Source organism: Aethalodelphis obliquidens, unplaced genomic scaffold (assembly GCF_003676395.1).
Source record: "Aethalodelphis obliquidens isolate GAN/ISIS:26980383/991018 unplaced genomic scaffold, ASM367639v1 scaffold18, whole genome shotgun sequence".
Classification (NCBI taxonomy): domain Eukaryota; kingdom Metazoa; phylum Chordata; class Mammalia; order Artiodactyla; family Delphinidae; genus Aethalodelphis; species Aethalodelphis obliquidens.
This window is the reverse complement of record NW_020837962.1, coordinates 1,592,867-1,620,591: the sequence shown is the minus strand read 5'-3', so window position 1 is coordinate 1,620,591 and position 27,725 is coordinate 1,592,867. Positions and strand designations below refer to the sequence as shown.

The window sequence follows — 27,725 nt, the reverse complement described above, 5'->3', positions numbered from 1 at the left end:
ACAGCTTGTGCTCCCAACCCCTTCAGGCTTCTACTTCAGTGTCACCTGGGAACTGCATTCTCCCAGTTCCCTTCTTGACCCCTGCCCCTCTTCCATGCTTTCTTGTTCTCTTTCTTGTTCCCTTCCACCACCATCAGTCTTTCTCCATGTTCTATTTATTTTATCTCCTCTCTCTCTCCCCCTCTCTCTCCCTCTCTCTCTCACTGAAATGTCAGCTCCAGGTGGGCAGCCATCTTTGATTTGTTCCCTGCTGTCTCCTCAGCACCTAGTAGATGCTCAATAAATATCTGTGGAATGAATGAATTCACCAAAAACCACAGTCTTGCCACATTTGTTTCTCCCTATGCACTTCATGTGTTTTACGGGTGTCAGGTGATGTATTAGGTTCCTAGGGCAGCCATAACAAATTACTACAAACCGAGTGGCTTAAAACTATAGAAATCTATTATTTCGAAGTTCTGGAGGCTAGAAGTCCAAACTCTGGCAGGACTATACTCCTCCCAGGTGCTCCAGAGGAAAATCCATGCCTTGCCTCTTCCAGCTTCTGGTGGCTCCAGTGTTCCTTGACATGTGGCTGCATCACTCCAATCTTTGCTTCCATCTTCCTACGTTCTTCTGTCTGTCTGTCTCTGCTTCTCTCATACAAGGATGCATGTAACTGCATTTAGTGCCCATCTGAATAATCCAGGGTAAACTCCACCTCTCAAGACCCTTAACTTAATCACATCTTTTTCCATATAAGGAAACCTGTGAAGGTTCTGGGAGAGAAGTGGACATAGCTTTTCTCTCTCTGGGGATCGCCATTCAGTCCACTGTATGATTGGCATAAAGATCAGAAAAGCAAAGATTCCCACCACCACTCCATTGGCCTGACAGATACGTAATGAAAAAGAGTATTATTGTTGTATTACATTGCCCGGGTCAGAGGAAATAGGGGAAATAAAGGAGCCCCTTTACATTTTTTCTCTAACTCCAGTTTCACTTTTTAAATGTAACCACTGTATGCAGTCCGCATAATCTTCATAAATTTTCTAACCATATTCGAGAGCATATACTTTTTTGGCTCCTAACATTAAGAAAATTGGAGGGGCTGGGCGTTATAATATATCCTGAAGACATGACAGCCCTCTGTCCCACCACAATCTTTCTAATGACTTCTAGCAATGCACCATACTTAACCTGTCCCCCACTGGCCAGCATTTCAGTTAACTCCAGGATTTTGCAGTTGTAACATATAGACTCTCTGGCATGTGTCCCAGTATCCTCATCAGATACATTCCTAGAAGTGGAATTTCTAGGTCAGAGGATATGTGCATTTTTAAATTTCTACAGCTATTGCCCAGTGCCCTTCACCAAGGTGGCATCATTCACAGGCCCATCAACAATGCACAAGTGAGGGTGTCTGTTTCCAACACCCTCGCCCCCCTTGGCAAGGATGCAGCATGTCAGGAGGAAGCAAATCTCAAACTCAGGTAAGTGGACTTTCCATGTGGACCTGGGTGAGGGTGGACACGGCCTCCAAAGTTGTCCCTGTGGCTTTCTGAGGTGCTAAGCCACTCACAGTTCTCGTCTGGGTTTTATAAACAAAGGCAGAGTTTGGGGAGGTGGGCCAGAACCGTGCAGCGGATGCATTGTGCAACTCAGTATTTATTTCTTTAGTGCGGTCAGAACTTAAATATGGTCAAAACATATTCTTCTTTTAATTTACACAAACAAATATGTTCCCGGGCTGACACCTCCAGTGCCAAGTTTCTAGGGGAAATGAAATTCTACTGTGAGAGGATAAACCACTAGAGAGAAGATGAGGGTGGAAAAGTCGCCACCGTTTGCTTTGCACATCCGAACTGGGCTGCTGAGAGGTGTTTCAGAACTGGGCTCTTGCCTCTTGGTCTCTTTCTGTCTTTGCCGCAGATAAACTTGCCAGTAATTTCAGCGCATGAAACATGGAACGTGTCGAGGCCAGAGGATGGAAAACACTCCGGTTTTGATAAAAGGAGGTCTGCTCGCCTTGGAATCCTCCACCCTGCTAGTCAGCAGACGCAAAGATTTATCCAGAGAGGGGCTGATGAATTGAGAAAACAGAAATGAGGCCAATGTGAGTTGCCTTTCAAGAGCTGTGCTAATATAAAACCAAGCAACTTGAATTTGTTCCAAGAGGGGATTAAAGCAACATGTTATTTTGAGTGATTGCTTAATTTATTGAGCTGTGGCTAGATCTGTAATGAAATACAGCCCTTGCAACTGATAACCTCCTGCTGTAATTGAACTTCTACAATTAAGGAATATTTTCTGTGAGTTTCTCTGGAACAGCTCAGAATTTTTAGTCTGTGTGGTGGGGTGCTTTTGAGCACTCATTTTCCAGGCAAGCTTTTTTTTTTTTTTCTTTAAGGAGTGACAGGCTGATGTTAATAAGGAAAATAAGCAGCATTTTATTGAATGTCTTATGTGCACCAGGCACTTAATATACATTATCTCTAATCCTGACAACAGCCCAAGGAAGTCACTCTTATTTGTCCTTATTTTACAGAGATGAGCCTCCTCGATGTTAAGTAATTTTGCAGAGTGGCACTGTCCAAGATGGTAGCTACTAGCCACTTGTGGCTATTTCTGTGTAAGTTGTTAAAATTTTTTAAATCCAAAAATTCACTTCCTAGGTTGCAGTAATAACCCTATGGGGCTAGTGGCTACCACATTGGACGGTGCAGATATAGATTTTGATTACTGCAGAAGGTTCCACTGCTCTGTGCCATTCCAGGTATTTCACAGGTAGAAACTGGCAGTGCTAGGTTTCAATCCCAAGCTAATGGGCTTTGAAGGCAGAATCTGCTATACCCCTCATTTCCTTCTCTTCCTTTGGCTGAGAAGCAAGGACTAGAGTAGTGATTCTAAACCCTGGCTGCACATTAAAATTACCTGGACCGCTTTAAAAAACAGTAGTGATGTTAGGCTCCCAGGCCCAGAGATTCTGACTTAATTGTGATTGAGAGGAGTTTTTATAATTCCCCATGTGACTCAAGCGTGCAGCCAGGATTAAGAGCAGTTAGATGAGAGGATCCACACACAGGATGGTGGGAGGAGCTGGTTCGTCTGCCATGAGAATGTGGTCCCTTGTGGGTCCTGACATGGGCTTCTCTCAGAGCCACTTCTAAGCCTCCAAATCAGAGGCCTCGGGTTCATTTCTGAGGGAAAGGCTTAAGTGCTTTCTCATATGCTTCCTGCTTGGCGGGAGACACAAAGGGGAGCTCTGCTTTTAGAAACAGGCTTTGTCACACTGTCATGGAAGAAAGGAGATGCGGATGTAAGATCACAGAGATGAAGTGAAGAACCTGGAGTCCCCAGTTTGAATGGGAAGCATCAGTATTTTGCCTTACAAAATAAAGCATGTGTTTCCTACCCCTGTCCACTGAAAAGGTTAGAAATAATGGGCAATTCACTAACAGTGAGCACTCCCAGCACCCACGTTGTGGTCTCTAAACACCACTTCCAACTAGAAGTGCTCTCTGCAGGTTCTGTGGAGATAGGGCTGATTCGAGGTCTGAGGCAGGACATATGTAAGATGAGCCTGGAACACCTTATCATCCAAGTAGCTCAGAAGCTGTTATAGGGACATATCAAAAAGGAGGCGGGAAGACAACGTGAAGAGGCTCCCACTGGCCAAAGATGGGACATTTTGAGCATCAATAGGAATAATAACTGCAACGGATGGAAATGTGTTATGTGTGTCCAAATCTGTGAGTTCACAATGATACTTAGAAAAACAGAAACGCATAAACTCATTTGTCATCTTTGGAGGATGTTGGGACCAACTTTTTTTTTTCTTTCCTTTTGGCCACACTGCGTGGCTTGCAGGATCTCAGTTCCCAGACCAGGGATTGAACCCGGGCCATGGCAGTGAAAGCCCGGAATCCTAACCATTAGGCCACCAGGGAACACCCTGGGATGAACTTATTTTGAAAACTGTCAAATACAGGGGAAAGAGTCAAGCATTTATCCTTTCTGGTATGAACCATACTTTACCGTAAGCAAATGGCTGATCAGGGGAAGTTTCTTTATAGCCATATTCCAGCTAACAAACAAAGACAGAAGGATAGAATTAGTAAGCCACCCTTTTCAACCTCTAATGGATCTAGACAGTGATCATCGATGGCTACTAACATCATGAAGAGGGACAACCACACATTATGTGCCTTCAAATAGAAATATAAAACAGCCACTAGGAAGTAGTCATACAAACACAAAAAACAAACATGAATCTAAGTGAACTTCTAGATCTAACTACTGATTTACAAGCAACAGAGTGGGCAGAGGAACACGTATAACACCAGCACGGGGATGCAATAAGCAAAATCCAGACCGGAACACTCTACAGAACAACCAACCCAGTTTCCTCAACAAATAAATTGCAAGAGAAGAAAGAGGAAGGGAGGGAGAACCCGCAGATTAAGAAAGGCGTAAGAGGCGTATCAACCAGTCACACTGTATGAACCTTATATGAATCCTGATTTTAACTGTAAAGAAAACAGTTATGAGACAACCAGAAAATTCTGAACACTGGATATTTGCTGATATTAAAGCATTACCGTTAGTAGGTGTGATGGTGGTAAAAAAAAATCCTTTTTCTTTTGGAGTCATAAACGAAAATATTTGCAGAAGAAATGGTTGGTGTCTGGAATTTGCTTAGTATCTGAGTATCTGGGATGAGGGAGGAGGGGAAGGGGGTATAGATGCAACAAGGTTGGCTGAGAGTTGGTGATTATTGAAGCTGGGTGATGGATAGCTGGGGTTTATGGTACCATGTACTCTACTCTTGTGTGCACTTGTGTATTGGTTTGACCTGCCCACCACTGCTGGCATCTCTGGGCAAGCCTGGGTAGCAGGTTTGAGATACATCTCAGCGCGTGCATGTGTGCACACCCTCTCCTGTCTCCATGGCAATCAGTGAGGTGAGAAAGCAGCATCTAAAAGGTTCCTGTCCACATGAGGATCCGGCCAGGCTGCTGGTGTTGTGCTCGGCCCACCGTGGCCGCTCCCTTTGGAGAATTCCTAGCCAGATCTTCACAGTCCCACCCCCCGCCACCAGATCTGCCTCCTGGCACCCCTTTGCCATCACTCGTGCTCTCCCTACGCATCCCCTGAGGAAGTAGAGACCAATTAGTGGAGAGACAGGACCCTGAATCAGATCCAAGTTCAATTTTTGATTTCTCCACTTAATGGCAGGACCTTTAACCTCCCTGAGTCTCAGTTTTCTCACCTGTAAAATGGGCATGATGTGACCTCAACGAACTCAACAAATCTTTATTATGGGGGAGACAGTGGCAAAAAGGACCTAGTCTCCACCTTATGGAACTAGACACCCGGAGGTAAAAGGCAATCTTAAGAGTATGTACTGTGATAAAGTACATGTTTAAAAAATTTTTTTTTGAAAACTGGCAGTCACTACTTACGAAAGATCATAACTCTAAATATACTCTTCATTAACCAGGATATCCACACTTTCCAGCTACTGACTATCCGCTATGCCAGACCTATAGAATATTTTCACTTAACTGAGTGCTCATAATTCCACGAAGTAAGTACTATTATCACTACGATTTTATGGAGGAGGAAACTAGGCATTAGAGGTGAGATAACTTGCCCACGGCTGCACCGTGGGTGCATGGCCCTGTCTCCTTTGCTCGGCCCCCTGCATTGATTAAGCTCTGAAATGCAGCAGCAGGGCTGGGAAACCAGAACTACCAGGAGGCCAAAAGCTCTCCATGTCAAACCCCATTTTGCAAATGAGGAAGCAGTGGCCCCGAGAGGCCAAGTAGCTTGTTCCAAGCCGCAAGCTGAATTGGCTGTTTAACCTGTGTCCAGGCTGCTTGGGGAGAAGGTACAGGGAAGCCCCACGTGGTAAGGGAAGCTTATTTCCCCAGTTCATCCTGTCCCAAGGTAGGGTGACCAGTCATCCTGGGGTTTCCCAGGACTGGGAACTTTAGGTGCTTAAATCAGGAAAGTCCTGGGCCAACTGGGATGAGTTGATCACGCTGTCTCACAGCGAGGCATCCAAATGGATGTTTTCTAGGACATGAGGACCGGAACCAAGTCCCCACAGAAGTACTGGGGTTTCATGCCTTATATAATTAACTGATTATTCATATCTAGCCCCCCCTGCCCCAGCTAGACTCTCCACCCACAGGGGCAGGGACCAGTAATGTGATATCCACTTCTGTTCTACAGCCCCTGACTCAACGGTGACCCATGAATGACACTCAATAAACAGTGATCGAATGGACCAACCAACACTATCATCACCTCTGACTAGGCCTCCATCTGAAATTGCAGAAACCCTCTATAGCTGCCGTGACCTCCAGTTCCCATTTCAGACAGGCTGGTATCCATGATGTCACATGATAGAAGATGATTCCAGAAAAAGACTGGCCAAGAGGCTCCTGGATGGAGCTGTGGCAGACAAGACTGGGTGTGGTTTTTCTTTAATTATTGTACCTGTTTTGTCTGTTCTTTCTTGGCTCTGTTCACATCCCTATCCCAGCACCAGTGCAGGAAAACAAAACAAAAACAAAACATTATCGCAGAGTTTGAGACAAGATGGCTGGCTGGTTCCCTCTCTGCTTGTACTTAATGCCAAAAATGTTCATGACTTGCCTCGGCCACAAAGGTAATAATAAAATCAGGCAGTCTGGTTATTTGGCTACTAATTTCCTTCTTCGTTTTTGTTTTTTTTTTTTCCTCCCCGTTTCCTTAAATTAATTCCAGAGTTCCTCCAGATTTCTCGTTGCTAAGCTATAAAATTCCAATTTCTCAGCGCCCATGCTGATTGGCAGGGAGGCTCCGGGCAGTTCCAATCAGAAGCAGGTTGCTGAAAGGAACATCCACATCGTAGCTTGCCCCGGGGTATTGGAATTTTCTCCCTGATGTTATGAACCATCAAAGTCTTTGTCTAACTGTGCAAAACCCATTCTCTTGATCTTGTCTGCCTCTCTCTGGAGTGCAGGCTGTTGGGGGGATGCCAGAGGTCCTGGAATTTCCCACTGGTCCTGGAGGAATAGGGAGTCCCTGGGTCTCCAGGTTGGGGTCAGCCCACGGCCTGTCCATGGTTGATCAAAGATGACAGCATGGTGCCCTGCCATGGGCTGCGACATGCCTCAGTCCTCCCCTGACTGACCTCTCCCGTGCCATCTCTTAAGCTTGGTGAAAGGCTGAAGGGGGTTGAGGAAAAGTAGGTGCCGTTGGATGGGGGGTTGTTGCGGAGAGGCTGCATTTGTAAAGGACTTTAAGGGCATCACGGAGGGCCGTTCTGGTGTTTCACCTCCAGAATCCTGATGCAAGCAGCCACCGTGAACTGAGCTCCTACTTTGCGCCAGAAACTTTATTTTTATTTTTTAAACCTCTTTATTGAGGTATGATTGACATACAAAAAGCTATCTATATTTAATGTATACAACTTGTTGAGTTTGGAGATAAGTATACACCCGTGAGACACAGAGAACAGACTGGTGGTTGCTAAGGGAGAGGGGGTTGGGGGAGGGATGGAGTAGAAGTTTGGGTCAGCAGATGTGAGCTTTTATATATAGAATGGACAGACAACAAGGTCCTGCTGTATAGCACAGGGAACTATATTCAATATCCTGTGATAAACCATAATGGAAAAGAATAAAAAAGAATGTATACATATGTATAACTGAATCACTCTGCTGTACAGCAGTAATGAACACATTGTCAATCAACTATAGTTCAATTAAAAATAAAAAATAAGTATACATGGGTGAAACTACCATCACAATCTATGCCATAGATATATCCATCACTTCTAAAAATTTCCTCCCATCTTCTTTACTATTCTTTTTTCTCGTGATAGGAACATTTAACATAAGATCTACCCTCTTGGTAAAATTTTAAGTGTACAATACAGTGTTGTTAACTATCATTATCGTGCTGTACATTAGATCTCCAGCACTTAGTCATCTTGCAGACCTGAAGCTTTGTACCCCTTGGCCAATATCTCCCCATTTCCCCCTCCTCCCACCCCCTGGAAATCCCCATTCCATTCTCTGGTTCTCTGAGTTTCACTATTTTAGATTTCTCATATAAGTGGTACCATGGAGTGTTTGTCCTGTGTCTGGCTTATTTCACTTAACCTAATGTCCTCAAGGTCCATCCAAGTGTTCACATAGTTCAGAATTTCCATCTTTTTAAGGCTGAATATGCCATTGCATGTACCACGTTTTCTTTCTCCATTCATCTGTCAATGGACATTTAAGTTGACTCCATGTCTTGGCTATTGTGCTGGAAACTTTACACACACATCTCCTCCCGTCCTGAAACTCCCACCGGACAGACAGAGAACATGATGGACGTCTGCTGGTTTTCCTTGCACAGCTTTATCTTTCACTGACAGGGGAGCCATGCCACAGGGGAAATCATGTGACCCAAGCCTGGCCACAGTGATTGGGCACATAACCAAGTTGGGCCAATCAGAATTGTTCTTGTGCCTTTTTTTTTTTTTGCCAGAATTATAGGAAAAGAGCCCCCACTCTTGCCACTGGATTTGCTGAGCTAGTGACCACTGAACACACGTGGACGGTGCCTGAGGGAGATAAGGAGCCCCTGTGATGATGCTTGAGTTCTGCATGCAGCTCTGGGGATCTCAGATCTATTTCTTGGATTTTAGTTAAAGTAAATGATTTGTCTGTTTAAGCCAATTTGCCTTGTGTGTCTGTTGCTTATAACTGACAGAGTGAATAATACTGACACATAGTTTTCTCTTCATGGTGCCTGGCTCTGGGTTGGGCGATTTGCATGTATCCCCACAGAGGGTCCTTATAATCACCTGGTGAGGTGTTCTGTTTTGCAGACAGGAAAACCAAGGCTCAGAGGAGTGAGGGAGCCTGGTGCAGACAGTACTGCCAGGATGTGCTCAGGGATTCAAACCTGGTCTAACGGATGTCCTGGTGGCTTATCAAATTCAACTGGTCCAAAGCTGAATTTGAGAGCCTCCCCTCAAGTCTGATTTCCCCCGGGGCCCCCCACCTCAGGGATAGCACCTCCTTCAGTCTGGTGAGGCTAACCGGAAGCCAGGTGTCATCCCTGACCCCTCCCCGGCCTCACTAAGTCCTGCCCATCGACCTGCTCGGCAGCCCTGGAAGCAAGCAGTTTACTCCTTTCCCCGTTCACCTCTCCACCCCTACCCAAGCTGTCCTCATTTCTCAAACCCTCGGCCTTGTAGAGCCGCCGCCCACGTGGTTCACCTATATACACTCCTACGTACACTCCTGCCCTCTCCTCCAATATGGCTCCCCTCGGCATCCCGAGGAATTGGCTCAAAATGCCAATCCGGTCATAAAGCGTTGCCGGGAGAGCCTGCGTTTATTGATCTGATAGCACACATTTGCCTCTGGGGACGTTCTGAGAATCACGCAACCCCTTGGTCCCACCTGGCCTTCAGGAACAAAGTCAGCAAGGCCGAGAGCTGGGGAGGACACAGTCCCCTGCGTCCTCAGCCGCTCCGTCATTTATTCCACAAAGCACTTGCAAAGCACCTCCCGGGCACCCTCCCCTGTGCTGGGGCTCCAGAGACAACCAACAGCAGCCTGAGCAGAGCTCACAGGGCGCTCGCTGAGGGCCGGCCCCGCACTCCCGGCTTCGCATCCACACGCTCTCGCTCTCTTGCTCCTCTGGTAACTCTATGAAGCAGTAACTATTACTATTATCATTATTATTTTTGGCCGCATTGGGTCTTCGTTGCTGCGCACGGGCTTACTCTAGTTGCAGCCAGCGGGGGCTACTCTTTGTTGCGGTGTGCCAGCTTCTCACTGTGGTGCCTTCTCTCTTGGTGGAGCACAGGCTCTAGGCACGCAGGCTTAAGTAGTTGTGGCACGTGGGCTCAGTAGTTGTGGCTCGCGGGCTCTAGAGCGCAGGCTCAGTAGTTGTGGCACACAGGCTTAGTTGCTCCGTGGCATGTGGGATCTTCCCAGACCAGGGATCGAACCCGTGTCCCCTGCATTGGCAGGCGGATTCTTAACTAGTGGGCCACCAGGGAAGTCCCGCAGTGACTACTATTAATCCCACTTTACAGATGAGAAGAAAAAGGTCTCTGTTTTCATGAAGCATATATGCTAGTAAGGGAGACCAACGAAATGTTACACACACACACACACACACACACACACACACACACACACACACACACACACACACACGCCATAACTCAGGGAGTGAAGAACCAAAGATAATTCTTGGAGCCTGAGTCCAGAGGCTCCCAGGCGCCTCCATCTCAACTCACAGTCTGTAATGTGTTTAGGGCCCAGAGCAAGAGCCCATGTACACGATATGTCTACAGGTTTAAAGTCAGATATCAAGCTCAGAAACCATGTAAATAAAATACGTCCTAGCCTCCCTCTTTAAGGAACACACCTTCACCACGACCCGGAAGGCCAGATCCGAACTCAGAACTCTCCCAGACTCCATGGAGTTCCACAGACCACCCGCTTCTCTCCCCACACTCTCCACTCTGCCTGGAGGGGCCTGTGAACATACCCCAGGCTACAAGTCCAAGTTCTGTCCTAAGCCCCACAAATGCCTGCCCCTGAGCCTCCCCTGGGTTTAGGGGTGCACACACTGGAAGCCAGCCTGCCCTCAGCAGGGCAGAGCCAGGGGAGACACCTGAGCAGCCTTTGGAAGTGGCTCAGAGCTGCTGAGGAAGGGGGTTCCAGAGTTCTGGACACCTAGGACTTGGCCCAGAAGTAGGGAGTCGTGGGGACCATGTGGGCGCATCTCCCTGGCTCCACGGCTCCTTGCCTTGTGGGAAGGGGCCCGGCTGGAGAAGGACCAGTGTGGGCCCCTCCAAGTCATAGGGCCAGACTTGGCCGAGTGTAAAGGCAGTGTTGCTCTGCTCACAGCCTTCCGGTTGCTACTGTGGAACCCTTGCTATCAGCATCCTGACCCTCCCCGATCCCTACCTGTCCGCCTCTGCCTTACCTCCTGTACTGGGTTGCATGGTGCCCCCAGTTCATGTCCACCCAGAGCCTTAGAATGTGACCTTGTTTGGAAATAGGGTCTTGGCAGATGTCATCAAAATGAGGTCATACTAGATTAGGGTGGGCCCTAAACCCAATGACTGACATCCTTAGAAGAGGAGAAGACACACAGGGAGAAGGCCATGTGAAGATGGAGGCAGAGACTGGAGGGATGCTGCCACAAGCCAGGGACACCAAGGGCTATGGGAAGCCACCAGAAGCTGGAAGAGGCAAGGGAGGATTCTTCCCTAAAGCCCTTGGAGGGGGCACAGCCCTTCTGACACCCTGATTTCAGGCTTCTCGCCTCTGTGAGGGGGTAAATTTCTGTTGTCTTATACCAGCAGGTTTGTGGTGATCCATTATGGCAGCCCGAGGAAGTTCACGCACCTCCCTGCCCATCCACCCCCCACCTCTCCCACACCCGGTGTCAGGCTGGTGTAGGAAAAAATGTCACTAGCAGGTCCCTCTCACAATTCACCTGGCCAATCCCAGAGGCAAAATGTTCTTAAAGACCATCTTTTCCAGGAAGATTTTCTGCACCCTTGCCCGTGGCAGCCCTGGGGACAGGCTCTGGCTCCAGGGGGATGTGCCAGGTCCCTGAAGCAGGACCTAGAAGGAGGCGGGCTCTGCTCTGGAACAGCCAGCTGGGGAGCCCCTCACCGCCGCCCGTCCCAGCCTCACCCACACCGGCCAGCGCCTGGGGGAATGTACGTCAACAAACCCCCCTGGGCTGCAACTACATGTGGTTTGTTGCTCAGCGTTCCAGTGGGAAGCTTGGCTGTGTTTGTCACAAGTGTTAGTGTTTGGTTACATTTAACCAAGGCCGAGGAGGTGGGGGTGTGTGTGTGTGAGACAGAAAGAGGGAGTGTGCACGAAGCCTGCTGTAGGACTGCCTGACCTTCCCCATTTCCCACATACAGATGACAAACGTAAACTGAGCAAGAGGGCAGGTCTCTCTAGAAATCAGTGTTTGAACTCAACAGCAAAGAGCTGCTGTTTACTCTGAACTTCATGAAATGAGATGACTTCTCACCTCCAGATAAGTCATCAGGGTTGCGTACTGTTTGAATACCAAAAGCCATTTGTCTGTTCATCCACCTATCCATCCACCCCCCCCAATATCCATCCATCCTTCCATCCATCCACCCGTCCATCCATCTATCCACCCATCCATCCATCTATCCACCCACCCATCCATCCATCCACCCACCCATCCATCCAACCATCATTTGCTAAGTTCCCACTATAAACACTGTAATAACATTAACAGCAATAATAACAGTTTCTATTCAATGGGCACTTTCAATGAGAGAGGTTGTGTGCTAAGCACTTTGTGTGCATCATGTTTCATTCTCACAAATAATTCTATAAGATAGATGCCAACAGACCCAGTTCACAGAGGGGGGAAAGTAAGCCCCAGAGAGGTTAAGTCTCTTACCTAAGGCTTTACAGCCTACTATGGAAGATCAAATATGGCCAGAAATTCCCTGTTGTTCTTCCCACCAAGAGGCAGATTCTACTTCTCCACTCCCCTAAATCCAGGCTAGCCTCATGACTTGCTTTGACTAATAGAACGCGCCAGAAGTAGTGTTGCTCGAGCCACAAGCTCAGGCCTCAAGAAGCCTGGCAGCTTCTGTCTTTGCTGACCCGAAACCTCCACAAAAGGAAGCAGGTCTCACCCACTGGAAGATGAGAGGTCAACTGAGGCCACCCAGCCAACAGCCAGCACCAGCTGCCACACATGCGAGGGAGGCCATCTGGACCTTCCAGCTCGGCTGACCCTCCAGCTGAGGGAACCCAGTCAAAACCAGCAGATGAGGCACTAAACTAATCACAGAATCATGAAAAGTAATAAACTGTTGTTTTTAAGCCATTATGTTTTGGGGGGTGTTTGTCACGTAGCCAAGGCTACCTAAGACATGTTGTAAGAGGCGAAGCCAAGGTTCTAACCCAGTCTCCCATTTCTAGAATCTGGGCCTCTCAGAGGCAGAGACTGTGACCACAGAGCTGAAGAGGATGTAGCCCTTGATTGTGGGGACCTCGGGGAACACACACTCCAACAAAGACCCTGCTGGGTCATCCATGTGAAGGAAGGCATAGGTTCCTGGGACACTGACTTATGTGTTCCACTTATACAGCAACCAAGTGCTGCACACCTACCGGGTGACAGGCACTATACTAGGTGCTGGGTATGTGGCAGCAAGCAACAGATCTCTGAGCTCAGGAAGCTCGAAATTTAGGGAAGAAGATAGACAAAAGCAAACCAGTAACCAAGCCATGACAAGTTGTGAAAAATGTTGTGAAAGAAACCAAGAGGCCTTGAGGAGAGGAAATAATGGAATGAATTAACTTTAGATCTGGTGATCAGGAAAGATTTCTCCACGAAGTTGATGTTTAAGCTGAATCCACCAGAATGGCAGAGAGACATGCAAAGAGTTACAGGAAAACTAATCCAAGTTGAAGCAACTGCATGAGCAAAGGTTCTGAGGAAGGATGGAGAACTGGAATTTCTAGTAAGGTGGGAGCAGTGTGGGTGAGGAGGAGAGTGGCTGAAGACAAAGAAGGGGACTTTGCCGATGTGAGTAAATTAGGGATCTTGAGGTGGGAGATTATCCTGGATAATCTGGGCCCAGCCTAATCACAGGTCCTTTTAGGAGGGAGGAAAGAGGGTCAGAGTCAGAGAGAGAAGATGTGATGATGGAAGCAGAGGTGACAGGGAAGAGAAGATGCAGCACTGCTGGCTTTGAAGATGGAGGAAGGGGCCGCGAGCCACGGAATGCAGGCGGCCTCCAGAGGCTGGGAAAGGAGGGATGAGGATTCTCCCTGACAGCTTCCAGAAGAAACACGGCCCTGCAGCCCCATGTTAGACTTCAGACTCCAGAACTATAAGATAATAAAAGCTGTGCCGTTATAAGCCCCCAGCCTGGTGGTAAAAGTTATTAAGAATTGATGACATCAGGGCATTCAACCAAGAGTGGGACCCTTGAGAGCAAGGGGCTGTGAACCAGTGAATACAAAGGATGCCCATCCACATGGCCGGCCCTGAATCCCACGCAGAACTCATTCATCACAATGGTGAGATGGGCCGAGAAGTGAAAGCACGGGGGGGCCCCTGAGGGCATGTGGCAGTGAAGGGGACCCAGGCAGGGAGTCAGGAGAGCTGTTGAGGGGCTAACACTTGCTTTGAACCAGATTAAGGGAAGGAGGTAAGAGCAGCTCCAGGTTGGGGAAAACAAATGCAAAGCCTAGGAGGCTGGGAAGGGCTCGCTTTCCTGCTTCCTCCCCCAGAGATAGCTGTTCCCTCCTCCTTTCCTCCTCTGAGACTCAGCCTTCCTGTTCCCCGGAAGGCCTTTCCCTAATTTCCTAAGCTGGACTTAGCACCTCCCTTCTCTGATTATAGCATTTGGCCCCCATTCATTTGGATGTTTGTAAATAAACTTTATTTTGGAGACATTTGGGATTGACAGAAGAGTCGCAAAAATAGTACAGAGGGTCCCGCACACGCTTCACCCGGCTTCCCCTAATGCTAACATCTCCCGTGACTTAGCTTTTGTCAAAACTAAGCCCTTAATATCAGTACATTATTATAACTACATACACTCCAGACTTTATTCGGATTTCCCCCGTTTTTCCACGAATGCCCTTTTTTCTGTTCCAGGACCCAATCCAGGACACCATATCACACTCAGCTCCCCTCCCTACCCTAAAAATTAACACCTGAGTGTTAGACGTGCCAAGCCTTTCATGTGCTTGACCTCAATGAATTCTCACCATCATCACCTCCCACATTTTGCAGATGAGGAAACTGAGGCCTGGAGATGTTAAGTAAGTAGAAGTCCTTGAAGTATCACTCTGTCCCCCTGCAAAATCTGGGTCCTATTTCACCATCCCCGATCCCCCCCACCATGTTTACCCAGGCCTGCTCTCTACACTATTCCAGGCCTTCCCAAACTTGAATCACGTAAGATTTTTCCTCCGGTACTCTTTCTTTGCTTAATATTTTTCTTGAAACCAACACATTTTTTTTAAACCAAAAAAAAAATTCTTAAAGGACTCAGAACACATCTATCACAGTGGAAAGCCTGGACTATTGGCCATAGGTAGCAGGTAGCTGTGCAAACAGAGATGATGAAGATGAAATGATTTTATAAATTCCAGCAGATGCTGGTGTCCAGGCTCTGGGCGAGTGAAGCCTCAGCACAAGACCCTCTCCCTGAGTGATCCGAGGGATGGAGCACCCTCGCTGCTCCAGCCAAGACCTGGAGCCTGTCTACAGGGGTTACTGGCTGCTAGGGAAACCCAGATGAGTCAACATAAGCACATGGCAGTGAGGAAGGGACCCAGCAGAGGTTAACACTAAACAGTTCCCAGTTATTAAGTACTGACTGCATGCCAGGCACTGTGCACTGTTTCACTGAAGTCCTCTAAAAGTTGGTCCTCTTCACTATCCCCATTTCACAGATGCGGAAACTGAGGCTCAGGGAAGTTACATAGCGAGCCCACAGACACACAGAATGAAGCGGGACTTGAATGATTTCACTTGCCGAATCCTGCCATTTCTACTTCTAAGCATCTCTCTTACTGGTTGCCTTAAAGTCTCTCCCCAAGATAATTAGAACGTGAGGCTGGGTTGTCAATTCCCATTCGTTAAACACCCACCTGCACCAGGCTCGGTGCCGGGCATCTGACAGATACTGTGTCATGTGAGCCTTGGGAAAACCCTGAGCAGAGGTGGTGTGGCTTTCCTCAGTTTACAGATTAGGCAACCACGACAAAGAGAAGCAGGGTATCTTGCCTAATGTCACAAAGGCAGAAAGTGATGTGACCAGGACTCCATCTCAGACTGGCTTTCGTTGAGAGGCCTTAGTCACACATCTGGGAGTGCTTGGGACTTACCAAAACTGAGGACGGTCACAAAAGAGCTTTTGAGAATCTGATGACCCCAGATCAATCACAGGTAGCTTTAGGCAAATCACTGTAGGAAAATGTATCCGCCCCCACGCCCCCACCGAAAGGTAAATTAGGGAGTACTTGACTTACGAAAGTCTCAATCCTCTGGGCATTTTCTCCTTTTCGTTTTTTTCTAAGCAAAGAGCCTGCCCTTGCTCATGGCCTCCAGGAGGAGTACAACGGGGCTTCGGGAACACTTTCTGGGTTTTTACATAAAGGCTTTGGCTTGCAAAGGTCGAGGCCAGGGAGCAGCCAGCTACAGGCTGATTTGGGGTTTTTGTGTGTTTTTGTTTTTTAATGTGATAAGAACACTTAACATGAGATCTACCTCTTCACAAATGTTTAAGTGCACAATACATTATTATTAACTACAGGCACTATGTTATATAGCAGATCTCTCCAATTTATTCGTCTCACACGGCTGAAACTTTATACCCACTGGACAGCAACTCCCACTTTCCCTGTCACCCTAGCCCCTGGCAAGCATCCCTCTGCTTCTGTGAGTTTGACTATTTTAGATTCCTCATATAAGTGGGTCATGCAGTATCTCTCTCTCTGTAACTGGCTTATTTCATTCAACATGTCTTCCAGGTTCATCCACGGTGTCACAAATGGCAGGATTTCCTTCTTTTCTAAGGCTGACTAATATTCCATTGTACGTATATTCCACATTTTCTTAATCTAGCCATCTGTCAGTGAACACTTAAGTTGTTTCCATATATTGACTGTTGGGAATAACGCTGCAACAAACATGGGGCTGCAGATAGCTCTTCGAGATCCTCATTTCAGTCCCTTTGGATACATACACAGAAGTGGAATTGCTGGATCACGTGGCACTTCCAGTTTTGTTTTGTTTTTTAATTTTTATTGGAGTAGAGTTGATCTACAATGTTGTGTTAGTTTCAGGTGTACAGCAAAGTGAATCAGTTATACATAGATCCACTCTTTTTTTAGATTCTTTTCCCACGTAGGCCATTACAGAGCATTAAGTAGAGTTCTGTGTGCTATACAGTGGGTCCTTATTAGTCATCTATTTTATATACAGTACTGTGATATGTCAATCCCAATCTCCCTGTTTTTAATTTCTTGAACTGTTTCCCAAGTTGATTGCTTCTTTTGCTATGCTATTTTTGTAAATAAAGTTTTATTGGAACATAGCCATGCCCGTTTGCTTATGTATTGTCTGGGGCTGCTCTTGACCCACAGGGGCGGAGTTGAGTTGTTGCTACAGAGATTACACTACGGCCTGTAAAGCTTGAAATATTTACTACCTGGTGCTTTACAGGAAGTTTGCCAACCCCTGTTCTAGCCCTCTGGGCCTCCAGGGAATTGAGGCCAGGCCACCATGTTTGGACCAGGAACATGTTGGAAGCAATAGGATAAAGATCATGCTGAGTAGAGGAAGAAGAAGAGAAAGGGACACCCATTCTGATTCCTGAGTGTCAGAGAGACCACAAGAGAGAAAACGGATGACCCTGACCACAAGGTCCTGTTCCAAGCAGCTCCAAACCTCCAGATCTCAAGGGGCCACTGACACGCCCCGTGCATCCCAGCATGCACTCCCACAGGTGGGTTAGCCCTGACAAACCAAGGCTAAACTTTCCCACCAGCCTGGCAGGATGGAGGCATCAACAGAAATGGAACGAATTTATACAAAACTCAAATTCCAAGACACCTGAGTCTGGAGCTGTGTCTTACATGTCTACATGTAGTAGACAAGTCCACTTTACTTTAAAGGCAGTCACGTGACAGAAGCCACATTGACTTGGACTTCAGGACTCTCTCCACTGAGTAAAGGCAGGGACCTCCCTGGTCGTCCAGTGGGTAAGACTCCACACTCCCAATGCAGGGGTCCCAGGTCTGATTCCTGGTCAGGGAACTAGATCCCGCATGCAGGCTGCAACTAAGAGATCGCATGCTGCAACTAAGAGTCCACATGCTGCAACAAAGAAGCCTGCATGCCACAACTATGAGCCCACATGCCGCAACTAAAGATCCCACGTGCCACAACGAAGATCCCACATGCTGCAACTAAGACCTGGCACAGCCAAAATAAATAAATAAATAAATAATTTTTTAAAAAAAGGCAGACACACAGATGAGGGCACAGGTCCCCTGGTCCCTCCAAAGTGACAGCCAGCCTCACCTTATCCTCAAGAAGAGGAGGCAGGAGGGCAATCACCCCCATTTCACAGGTGAACAAAGTGAGGCACAGGGGCTGTTTAGTCAATGAAACCAGCCCCCAAAGCCATGGTGGGTAGAACCTTCTGGAAAAAACCCTCCCTGGGCAGGAGGTGAGAAGGTCTGTGACCCGAGGGCTGGAGTCTGGCTCACTCTGTGTTCACGGCTCCACTTTGGGCAGGCGGTGCCCTCTCTGCTGGCATCCTCCATGCAGCATGAGGGCTGTGGGCAGTCGTGGGGTTCAATGCAAGAACTACACCCTGGGCTCCTCACACTTATGCTCCCCAGGAAGCAGAGCCAATGGGTCAGACAGGGCAGGAGGCCAGAGCCAGGGCACTCTCCACTCTGAGTCCCTATTCACAGCAACCCAACCGATCCTCACATGCTTGAACTCAACTCCTTCTCCCTGCTTCCCAGAAGATGCACGCTCAGGACTCAGGGCTGTGAGATGTCCCCATGCTGCCTGCACTGAGCAAGGGGATGGGAAGCAGGAGACTGCACTGTCACGTAACAAGTGGCTCCCATCAGGCCAGGGCCCCTGCGGCAGAGGGAAGACACAGACACCAGAGAAAGAGGGCTCACAGCAGCGCTAGAGTTCACATCCTGCTTCTTGGGGCCTGTTCCAAACTGTGCTGCTTTCAGAAAGCCGACCCTCTGCCACCATCAACTCACTCTTGTTATTCGCTTACTGCATGCCAGGCACTGGGCACATTGATCTCATTTAATCCTCCCAACAGCCCAAAGTTGGAACTGCTATTACCCCCATTTCATGGATGAAGGAACTGAAACAGAGAGGTTGAGTAACCTGCCCAAGGTCACACAGCTATCAGAGGCTGAAGTGAGATGCAATGGGACACTTGAGCCCAAGCTGCTGCTTTAAAATGTGCTTTGTTTCAAAGATGCTACTTCTTCTTTTTAATTAGCAATTTTGAAAACTAGAACGTTCACATGGGTCCCCAAAAAAGAAAACAGGCTATGAACAAATCTGTGTCCCTTCCCCTTCCCGTGTGCCCCAACCACTAAGTCTCACCCCCGCCTCCACAGGTAACGTTTAGTCATTCGGTGGTTAGCCACAGTTTCTTCATGCAAATATTAGCTGATACAAATATATACTCAGCCCTCCCTTTTTTTTTTTTTTTTTTTGCGGTACACGGGCCTCTCACTGTTGTGGCCTCTCCCATTGTGGAGCACAGGCTCCGGACGCCCAGGCTCAGCGGCCATGGCCCACAGGCCCAGCCGCTCTGCGGCACGTGGCACCTTCCCGGACCAGGGCACGAACCCGTGTCCCCTGCATCGGCAGGCGGACTCTCAACCAATGCGCCACCAGGGAAGCCCAGCCCTCCCTTTTTTTAATGCAAAGATGTATATACTATATACTGTCTTGAATCTTGCTTTCCTTACCTAATAAAGCTTAGAGACAGTTTCTCACTGTTCTTTACAACAGCAGAGTACAGTATTCCATTTTATATGGAGTGGGCCAGTGTCTTTTATCAGCCCCCTACTGATGGAGGGTCTAGGTTGTTTTCAGTATCTGGTTTTTACAAACAATGTTGCAAAGGATAACTTGTACATAAATAATGTCCCAGGAGTTCCAGTTTATTTGTAGGATTATTGTTGGGCAGCAGCCCAGCTGGGACAGAGGGTTTCTGCATTTGTAATATGGACAGATATTACCAAAGGAAAGACCAGGTTCCAAATAAGGCACAGCTCAAACTCCAAAGCCCTCGGGCTGCGGGTCGGGTGGAGCGAAGGCCTGGCGAGGCACCATGTCCAGGGGCGTGGTCCATGGCAGTGGATGGGGCCTATGGCATTGGGCGGGGTCTGGAGGGCAGAAAGAATAGCCCCTCCCCCTCGCCCCACCAACACTGGCTCTTCTAGTCCAGCCACCTTCTCACCTCACCCCCACCTGCCCCCTCTAAATCTTCCCGTGATGACTTAACCGTCATGGCAGCGCATGGCCTTAAATGCGATGAAATAGCACACAGCTGCAACAGGTAAGGAGGCCAGCGGGGGAAGAGCACCAAGCTGTATTAAAACGGGGCAAAACGGGAAAGCATGCCGCGAAAGGAGGCCCGCATCACCCCCGACCATTCCCCAGGGATGACCATGTGCAGTGGGGCAAGGTTTCATTTACCGGACTTTTCCCTGACCAGCTGAACCATTAAACTAGGACACCGAGATGCCTGCCACCGTACCCTGGGCATTTCCTAATCAGGAGGGTATTCGTGGCAGCCCCGCCCTGTGCAGAAGGTTTCACGTGCATTATTCCAATGAAGCCTCCCAGCCACCCATGAGGTCAGTTCTATTATTACCTTCATCCTCCCTCCGGAAGGGGACACAGGTGAGGTAACTGCCAAGCCACAAGCTCCAAAGAACGTCTGTTTGGATCATCAGAGCCACAACTCATAAGCAGGACATTTGAAGGCAGTGGGTAATGAGGCTAAAAATATTTATTTGGAACAGATTCTAAGGGCAGGCCAAATTCCTGTTCAAACCCCACCTCCTGTTACAATAGCTTTGGGTTCAGGGAAGGACTGGTGAGTAAGGGTTCCATCCCGGCTCTTCTTTTATGATACACATGGATTTATTATGCAATAAGGTTAACACATGCTTATGGCAGAAAATTTGGAACATCCGGGGAGAAAATGAAATGAATCCATACACCCATCACCCAGGGGAAGCCTCTATTAACATCATGGTACAGTGGCTGCCACCCTCCGTTCTCGGCATGTGTGTATATGTTCATGTGTTAACTGAAACAGAACACATGTGCAGAAAAATGCACGGATCATACATGTATAGCTCAATTTTCAGAGTGAAAACTCCTGCAACACAAGCATCCACGTCAAGAAACAGAACATGAGTGACCACGTGTGTGTTTTCGAAACAAAATCAGGATCCTTTGACGTTGTGGGATGACTGTGTCCTTCCCCAAAAGGTATGTCTGCGTCCTAAGCCTGGGGACCTGTGAATGTGGCCATATTTGGAAATACGGTCTTTGCTGATATAATCAGGTCAGGATGAGGTCCCTGTGGATTAGGATAGGCCCTGATCCAATCACTGGGATCCGTATAAGAAGAGACACAGACAGAGGGAAGAAGACCCATGATGTGATGAAGGAGGGGTGCAGCCACAAACCGAGGAACACCACGGATTGCCAGCGAACACCAGAAGCTAGAAGAGGCAAGGAAGGGTCCTTTCCTACAGCCCTTCAGAGAGAGTGTGGTCCTGCCAGCATCTTAATTCAGACTTCTAGCCTCCAGAGCTCCGAGCAAAACAATTTCTGGGTTTCTTTGTTTTTATTTTTTTTTTTAACACTGAACAGTATTTCTTCCAATTTCTGTTGTTTTAAGCCACCTGTTTGTGACAGCATGTCACAGCAGCCCAAGGAAATGAATACATATGATGTATATGCAGTTCAGGATTTTTTATGGTTATGGGAGTCATATGAGTTCACCTTTCACCTCCAGCTCCTGGACGGATCTAAGAATGTCACCTCCTGCAGCCTGGTGACCATGGCAGACACATCAGATGGCGTCACCACCTAAAGCACTTCAGTGGCTCCCCCATGTCCCTGTGGTCTGGCGCCTGTACCCTCCCACCTCATCTCACACCTCGCTCCCTGTTCGGCCACTCAGGCCACATTTTGGCCCTTCTCCTCTCTGTCTCTGTGGCCACAGGGCCTTAGTACATGCTGTGCCATCTGCCAAAGATGCCTCTACTCTCCCCTCGACACGCGCGCGTCATCATCCTTCAGATCTAAACTATTCCCTGCCTCCTACACCATGTACCTGGTAACACCAGTGATCTCAGGACCTCTTCGTAGGGTGTTTGGGAGAGAGGCTTCCAGGGAACTGCCCCCGAGTCTGTCACTCCCAAGGTCTTGGCTCTGTGTCCCCACCTCCCAGAGAGGAGACATCCCCACTGGTCAGTGGTCCCCAGGGCTCCTTCTTCCGCATCTCGCCTCTCCTCACCACCCATGGCCACCTCTCGGCATCGCAGTGGTGCTTCCCACCCTCTACTCTCCATACCCAGCTGAGGGCTCTATAACACGCACCCAGCTCCCTTCCTGAAAACCCTTTCATTGCCCCCCACTGGCATCAGGGTCAATTTCTAGCTCCTACTTCGTGAGCCTCTTGACAAGGCCATTTTGATCCAGCCTCCAATGAGCACTTACTGCACCAGCCTCAGTCCCCGGCGCCAATTCACCTCAGTCCTCCTGTCCCCAACAGGCTGGGAGCCATCATGCCTCAGTGCCTTCTCCCTTTGTCCCTTCTGTTCCCTTTGCCTGGGCCCCTTCTCCTTTGGGCTTCACCTGGCTAAATGCTCACTGCATCCTTCTCAACTCCCACCAAGGTACCACCTCCTCCAGGAAGCCTTCCCTATGCCCCCGACTGTGTTTTCCCTGAGGCAAGAATGGTGTTTTGATTGAATTGAGGACCCCCAAAGTGGGTACGCAACGAGCATTTATCAGAGAAATTATGTCCCAAAGACAAGGCCCGTGATAACAGAGTCAGGTTTCCATGACGCACCCAAATTATAGTGACTTTACCAGGATGCCCCCAGGGTCAAAACTTCATCCACGCTGCCCAAGTCAGGCTTCACCCCATGTACCCAGGGATCGGGGCTTGGAGGTACCGCTCTGGCCCTTACCAGCCACAGACGGTGCTCTGTTCAGAGCCCCCAGGCCCATCTTCAGAGCACCTCTGAAGCCCACCTGTCTTACTCTAAACCCACCTCCCATCTCAAAGTGGGGGAGCACAGTTCTGCCCCCTGAGATCTAGGCCCACAACACCCCAAAGCCTCAGGAGGTCCCTTCTGACCCTGCTTCTGAGGTTTACCTTCCCCATGCTGTATGCTCGGCCCAGGATGGATTTATCACCAGGTTGGGGGACAGGGAACTCACTCCCTTACAGGAAGCTCACCCCTCCCAGAAGGAATGGTTGGGCCCTCTAGCTGAAATAAAGCCACCCCAGTGGGCCCCAACCCTGCAACGTCATGACACCAGGGGTCACCAAGAGCACCTGCAGGAGGCAGCGCTGGCCCTTCTCTCTTGACCTTGACCAACTCAGTCCTGCCTCTCTCCACGCTTTTCTCCATCATGAAACAGGATACCAGGGCGTCCACATTCCCCTAAACGTGCAGTCCTGCTGAGCCCCAGCCCCCGTCCCCCCGTAGGCTGGCACCTGGGCGCAGTGTTGGCCAATCCTCCCGTTTACAGGACAAGCCAGATGTTCACATTTCTGTGTGAAATGGCCCTACTTTAAAACAGGACTCAAATTTTCCAAATCTCTGAGTGGCCAGATAGGAGCCCAGGTCATGGACCTCTGGGCTCAGGACGCCAGCAGGGATCCACAGGGAGGTTCGTGATAGCTCTGGCTTTCCCAAGCACTACTGCTGGGGACTTGCTTTAAGTCACATAACTAAAACGGCTGCTGTGAGGCTCTGGGACCAGCTGGGATGGGCTATCGATATGCTGGATGGGCAGCTGAGCCTTTAGGGTTTTGTCTGGAAACACAAAGGCCTGGGGCAGGGAGACAAAGCTGAAAGCATTATCAGCAGTGACTCAGCGAGCCCGCGTTAACATCCCTAGAAAGGCAGCCAGGGTGGGGTTCTCAGCAGGGTGGCAGGAAGCCCACATCCTTGGGGTGTGTGCAGCTGTCTGGGATCTGGGATCTGGGGTGATTTCCTCACCCTCGTCTGAGGAGGTGACGCTCTCAAGAGCAGATTGTCAGGGACGGTTTCCCAAGCTGGGAGCCGAGGGCCACCTCCCTCCTAACAAGACCAGGCAGCCCAGGACGGGGAGGGAGGGACTCCAGGGGCAAGTCTGCGCCCGTCTTGGGCAGGGTTCCGGCAGGGAGTGAAGCAAACCTCAGCTCACGTCTGCTCATCACCTGCCCTGCCCCGCCCCAGAGAAGGCTCTGCCCAGCAGGGCCTGGCATGTCGTCAGCACTCAATAAATACTTGTTGAATGTATGGCTGGCTGGCTGGCTGGATGAATAGACGGTTGGACAGATAGACAGACGGATGCATGGATGGATGAACAGATAGATGCACAGATGCATGGATGAATAGATGCATAGATGGATAAACAGACAAGACGGATAGATGGATGAATAGATGACTAATGGACGAACAGAGAGACGGATGCAGGGGTGGCTGAATGGATGAACAGACAGATGGAGTCATAAATCTTTAAGGATAGAGAAAGACACTTCGCAGGCCCAAGGTGCCGACTGGGCATGATAGAAGCAGCCCGTCTTACAGTAAACCTCAGCCTCCAGCAGGGAAAGCGCTGTGGACGGTGATGTGGGCAATTCACACAGCTGGGACTCATGGAGAAGTGGGCGGGCGTGTGACTGCACTTACATACCTCCAGGCCTTGGCCTGTGATGTTCCTTCTGCCTACAACACCCTTCTCCACTTCTTTGCCTGTCCATCTCCCACTCAATCTTTTATGACTCATCTTGGACTTCTGTGTCCCAAGGAAGTCACCTGAGAGGTCCTCCTCTCCCTAACCTGGCCTGCCAGGTTCCCCCCACAGACCACCCTGTGTCATGATGGTCTGTTCACTCCTGACCCCCCAGTGGGCTGTGGGCCCCTGGCGGGCAGAGACCATGCCCAGCTCCCGTCTCCATCCCCAGCGCTGAGCCTGGCACTCAAAGTACTCAGGAAATGCCAGTGAACTCAAAGCCAGCACACAGAGGGGGGATTCTGTTCCCCACTCCCCCAGTGTACAGAAAATGTGATCTGATGAGAAAGATACTTGCCCAACTCAATTTTAAAAAATGAAATTGGAGTCACAAAAGCAAAGCAGGCTCAGAAGGAAAAACACAGAGCCCTAGACTTGTGGTTTGATAGAACAGAAAAGCTCCATATTTATGTCGTGTATCATGGTCCACAAAGAGCCGTCACGAGTCAGCTCAATCCTGTCGTGGTAGCCATGTTTGCTAAGTGGAAACAGAGGCCCGGAGCTAAAGTGGCTTGTCCAGGGTTACAGTGAGTGTTGGGACCAGGGCCAGGGCTGGGATCCCAGGCAGGGGGCTCACATGCCAATCCACTCGTCCTCCTTCTAACAACTGTCTACTTTCCAGGTTAGGAACCTGCTGGGGGCTAGGCCAGCCCAGGAGGGGAAAGGCTGACTTCCCCACATGGAGGCGATAAGGAGGCTCAGAGACTCTAAGTCACCTACCTGGGCTCACACAGCTAGGAAGGTAAGAAGTGGCCAGCTGGGGAGAAGGGCAGGCCGGGAACCCTGGGCCGGGCAGAGACTTCATCCCTAGGGCCCCTGCACTGCCACCTGGACCACCATGGACCCCCAGCTGGGAAGACGGGCCCCCCACCCCCCATGTGGAGTCTAGATCTCTCAGAGCCCCAGCCCCGCCCATCCTGGGCTCAAAAGATAAGACTCCTTCAGCAGAATTGGTGACAGGCTGTCCTAACTGGCTTAGCCAGGAGATGCCCAAGTTTGGGTCAGAGGGCACTGTTCTGACTCCCAGCTCTGCCACTTGTGAACTGTGGGAGCTTCTGCATGCGTCTCTCTAAATCGGTGGTGATGAAGCCTGCCGACAGGGTGGTCATGCCCATCACACGAAATCGCGTATTCAAGCACCGGCCACAGTGCCTGGGAAACCGTAAGTGTTGCCGTCCTCGCCACCAACAGCATCTTCATGACACCAAAGCACAGCAAAGAGGCTCAGAGTTCGCTGCAGGGGAGGATGAATTGCAAAGAACAGGTCTTCTGTGCTTTACCCTTCTCAGGCTGATAGGGGAAGGCTGGAGGTCCCAGCGCGCAGATGGGGCTGGGGGGGAGTCCCCTCCTGCAGGAACCTACATGGCAGGGAAGGCAGGGCCACCCACTGGGGCCAAGGAGACCCAGTTAGCAACAGATCAACAGCCCCATCTGTGATGGAGAGAGGAAGGGCCAGTGTGAAGGCCAGGAGGCGGGAGCTGGTTCAGCCTGGCAACGAGAGTGGGCAGTTTCTGTCTCCCCTCCTCTCACCAGGGTCTGTGCTCCCCCGGCCAGGCTCTTCCTCCCCAACTCCCTTGGTCTGCTCACTGCTCGCTCCCCAAGGCATTCCAAACCGATTCCTGCCACCCAGCAAGGGAGGGTACCAACCCCGCAGCTTTGGAGCCAGACGGGGCTGGAATCAAATTCTGATGTTCCCACTTGCTAGCTCTGGGCTTTGGCTGTCTCTTCTGGAAAGAGGGGACTAAACGCCCCCTGTGGGAAAGGAACTTAGCACAGCACACAGGCTGCTCAGGGTCCTGGGGCAGCCTCACTGGGGTCCTCCTAATAGGTGCCTCTCTTCCAAACAATAAACCTGTACAGCTACTTGGGAAAAGCGCTTGTCCATTTCTCAAACTAAACATAAACTCAGACATTTATACAATCCCACTCCTGGCTGGGCATTTAGCCCAGAGAAACGAAAACTTATATCCATACAAAAACCTGCAGCAGCTTTATTCAGAATAGCCCCAAACTGGAAACAGCCCAGACGCCTCTCAAGAGGTGAACGGTTAAGCAGTCTGTGGCATGGCCACATTGTGGGTTACTCCCCAGCCATAAAAGGGAAGGAACCACTGACACACAAAACAACTCAGATGGATCTCAGGAGCATTGTGCTGCGTGGAAAAAAAAAAGCCAACCTCCGAGGGCACATGCTAGATTATTCCATCTATATAACATTCTCAAATGACAAAATTATAGAGATGGAGACCATATTTGTGGTTGCCAGGGGGTCAGAGGTGGTCAGGGGCAGGGCGGCGGGTGTGACTGTATGAGGAGATCTTTGTGATGATGGAGTAGTTCTAGTCTTCATTGTGATAGTGGTGAAGTGAATCCACACACATGACAAAATGGCACAGAACTATGCATGCACACACGCACGCATGCACACACACGCGCGTGTTCTCTACCAATGTCAATTTTGATATTGTAGCATAATTATGTGAGGTGTAACCATTAGAACTGGGTGAAGGGTATGTAGGACCACGCTGTACTGTCTTAGCAATTTCCTGCGACTCTAGAATTATCCCAGAAGTAAAAGTGTGGTTTTTTTGTTTTTTTTTTTAATGGCACGCATGGTATGATGTCTACAATTGGCTCTCAAATACTCCAGCCATAAAGGGAAAAAAGCAAGAGAGGGAGCCCGCAAGGAGGTGATAAAACAAGATTGCAAAACATTGCTGATGATGACGCCAAGGGGTGGGGATGAGGGAATCACTGTCTGGACCTCTTGATTTCTGTACATTTTTGAAATTTTCCATAATAAAGCTGTTAAATTTTAAATGCTGATATGCACGGGCGGGCTCACGTAGGCCCAGACACCAGCGTGCAGGCGTGCTGCGAGAGCCCTGACTCACACCCCCTCCGAGCCCAGGAATCCTTCCAGACAGCTGTATGTGTATACATGTGCATTAAGGAAATAAATAACGCTTAACCACCGTTGTGGAATCCAGCCACACCGGGTCGCATGACCATCAGGCCATCTGCAGGGCAGGGCTCAAAGGGGTCCAAGGGCTGTTTTGAACTCCTATAGAGAATCTTCTGGAAACTGGGGGCGGTGGGGGTGTGTG

General features: G+C 49.3%; 3 long non-coding RNA genes across 6 annotated transcripts; 2 read left to right on the top strand and 1 right to left on the bottom strand.

The window, feature by feature from the left end:
• Positions 1-1,629: 1,629 nt before the first annotated feature.
• On the bottom strand, positions 1,630-20,579 carry LOC113626182 (uncharacterized). The gene is made up of 2 exons (XR_003435077.1): positions 20,459-20,579; positions 1,630-2,062 (listed from the first exon to the last, which is right to left on the bottom strand). It is a non-coding gene; the product is annotated as an uncharacterized LOC113626182 (long non-coding RNA).
• Positions 2,056-6,686, top strand: LOC113626179 (uncharacterized). Its single transcript, XR_003435071.1, has 2 exons — positions 2,056-5,569; positions 6,220-6,686. It is a non-coding gene; the product is annotated as an uncharacterized LOC113626179 (long non-coding RNA).
• On the top strand, positions 19,448-27,438 carry LOC113626180 (uncharacterized). 4 transcript variants are annotated; one of them, XR_003435073.1, is made up of 3 exons: positions 19,448-20,140; positions 20,961-25,145; positions 25,241-27,438. It is a non-coding gene; the product is annotated as an uncharacterized LOC113626180 (long non-coding RNA). The 4 variants fall into 4 exon arrangements; XR_003435074.1 differs by having other exon boundaries at positions 19,448-21,084; XR_003435072.1 differs by having other exon boundaries at positions 19,448-25,145.
• The last annotated feature ends 287 nt before the right edge of the window (positions 27,439-27,725 follow it).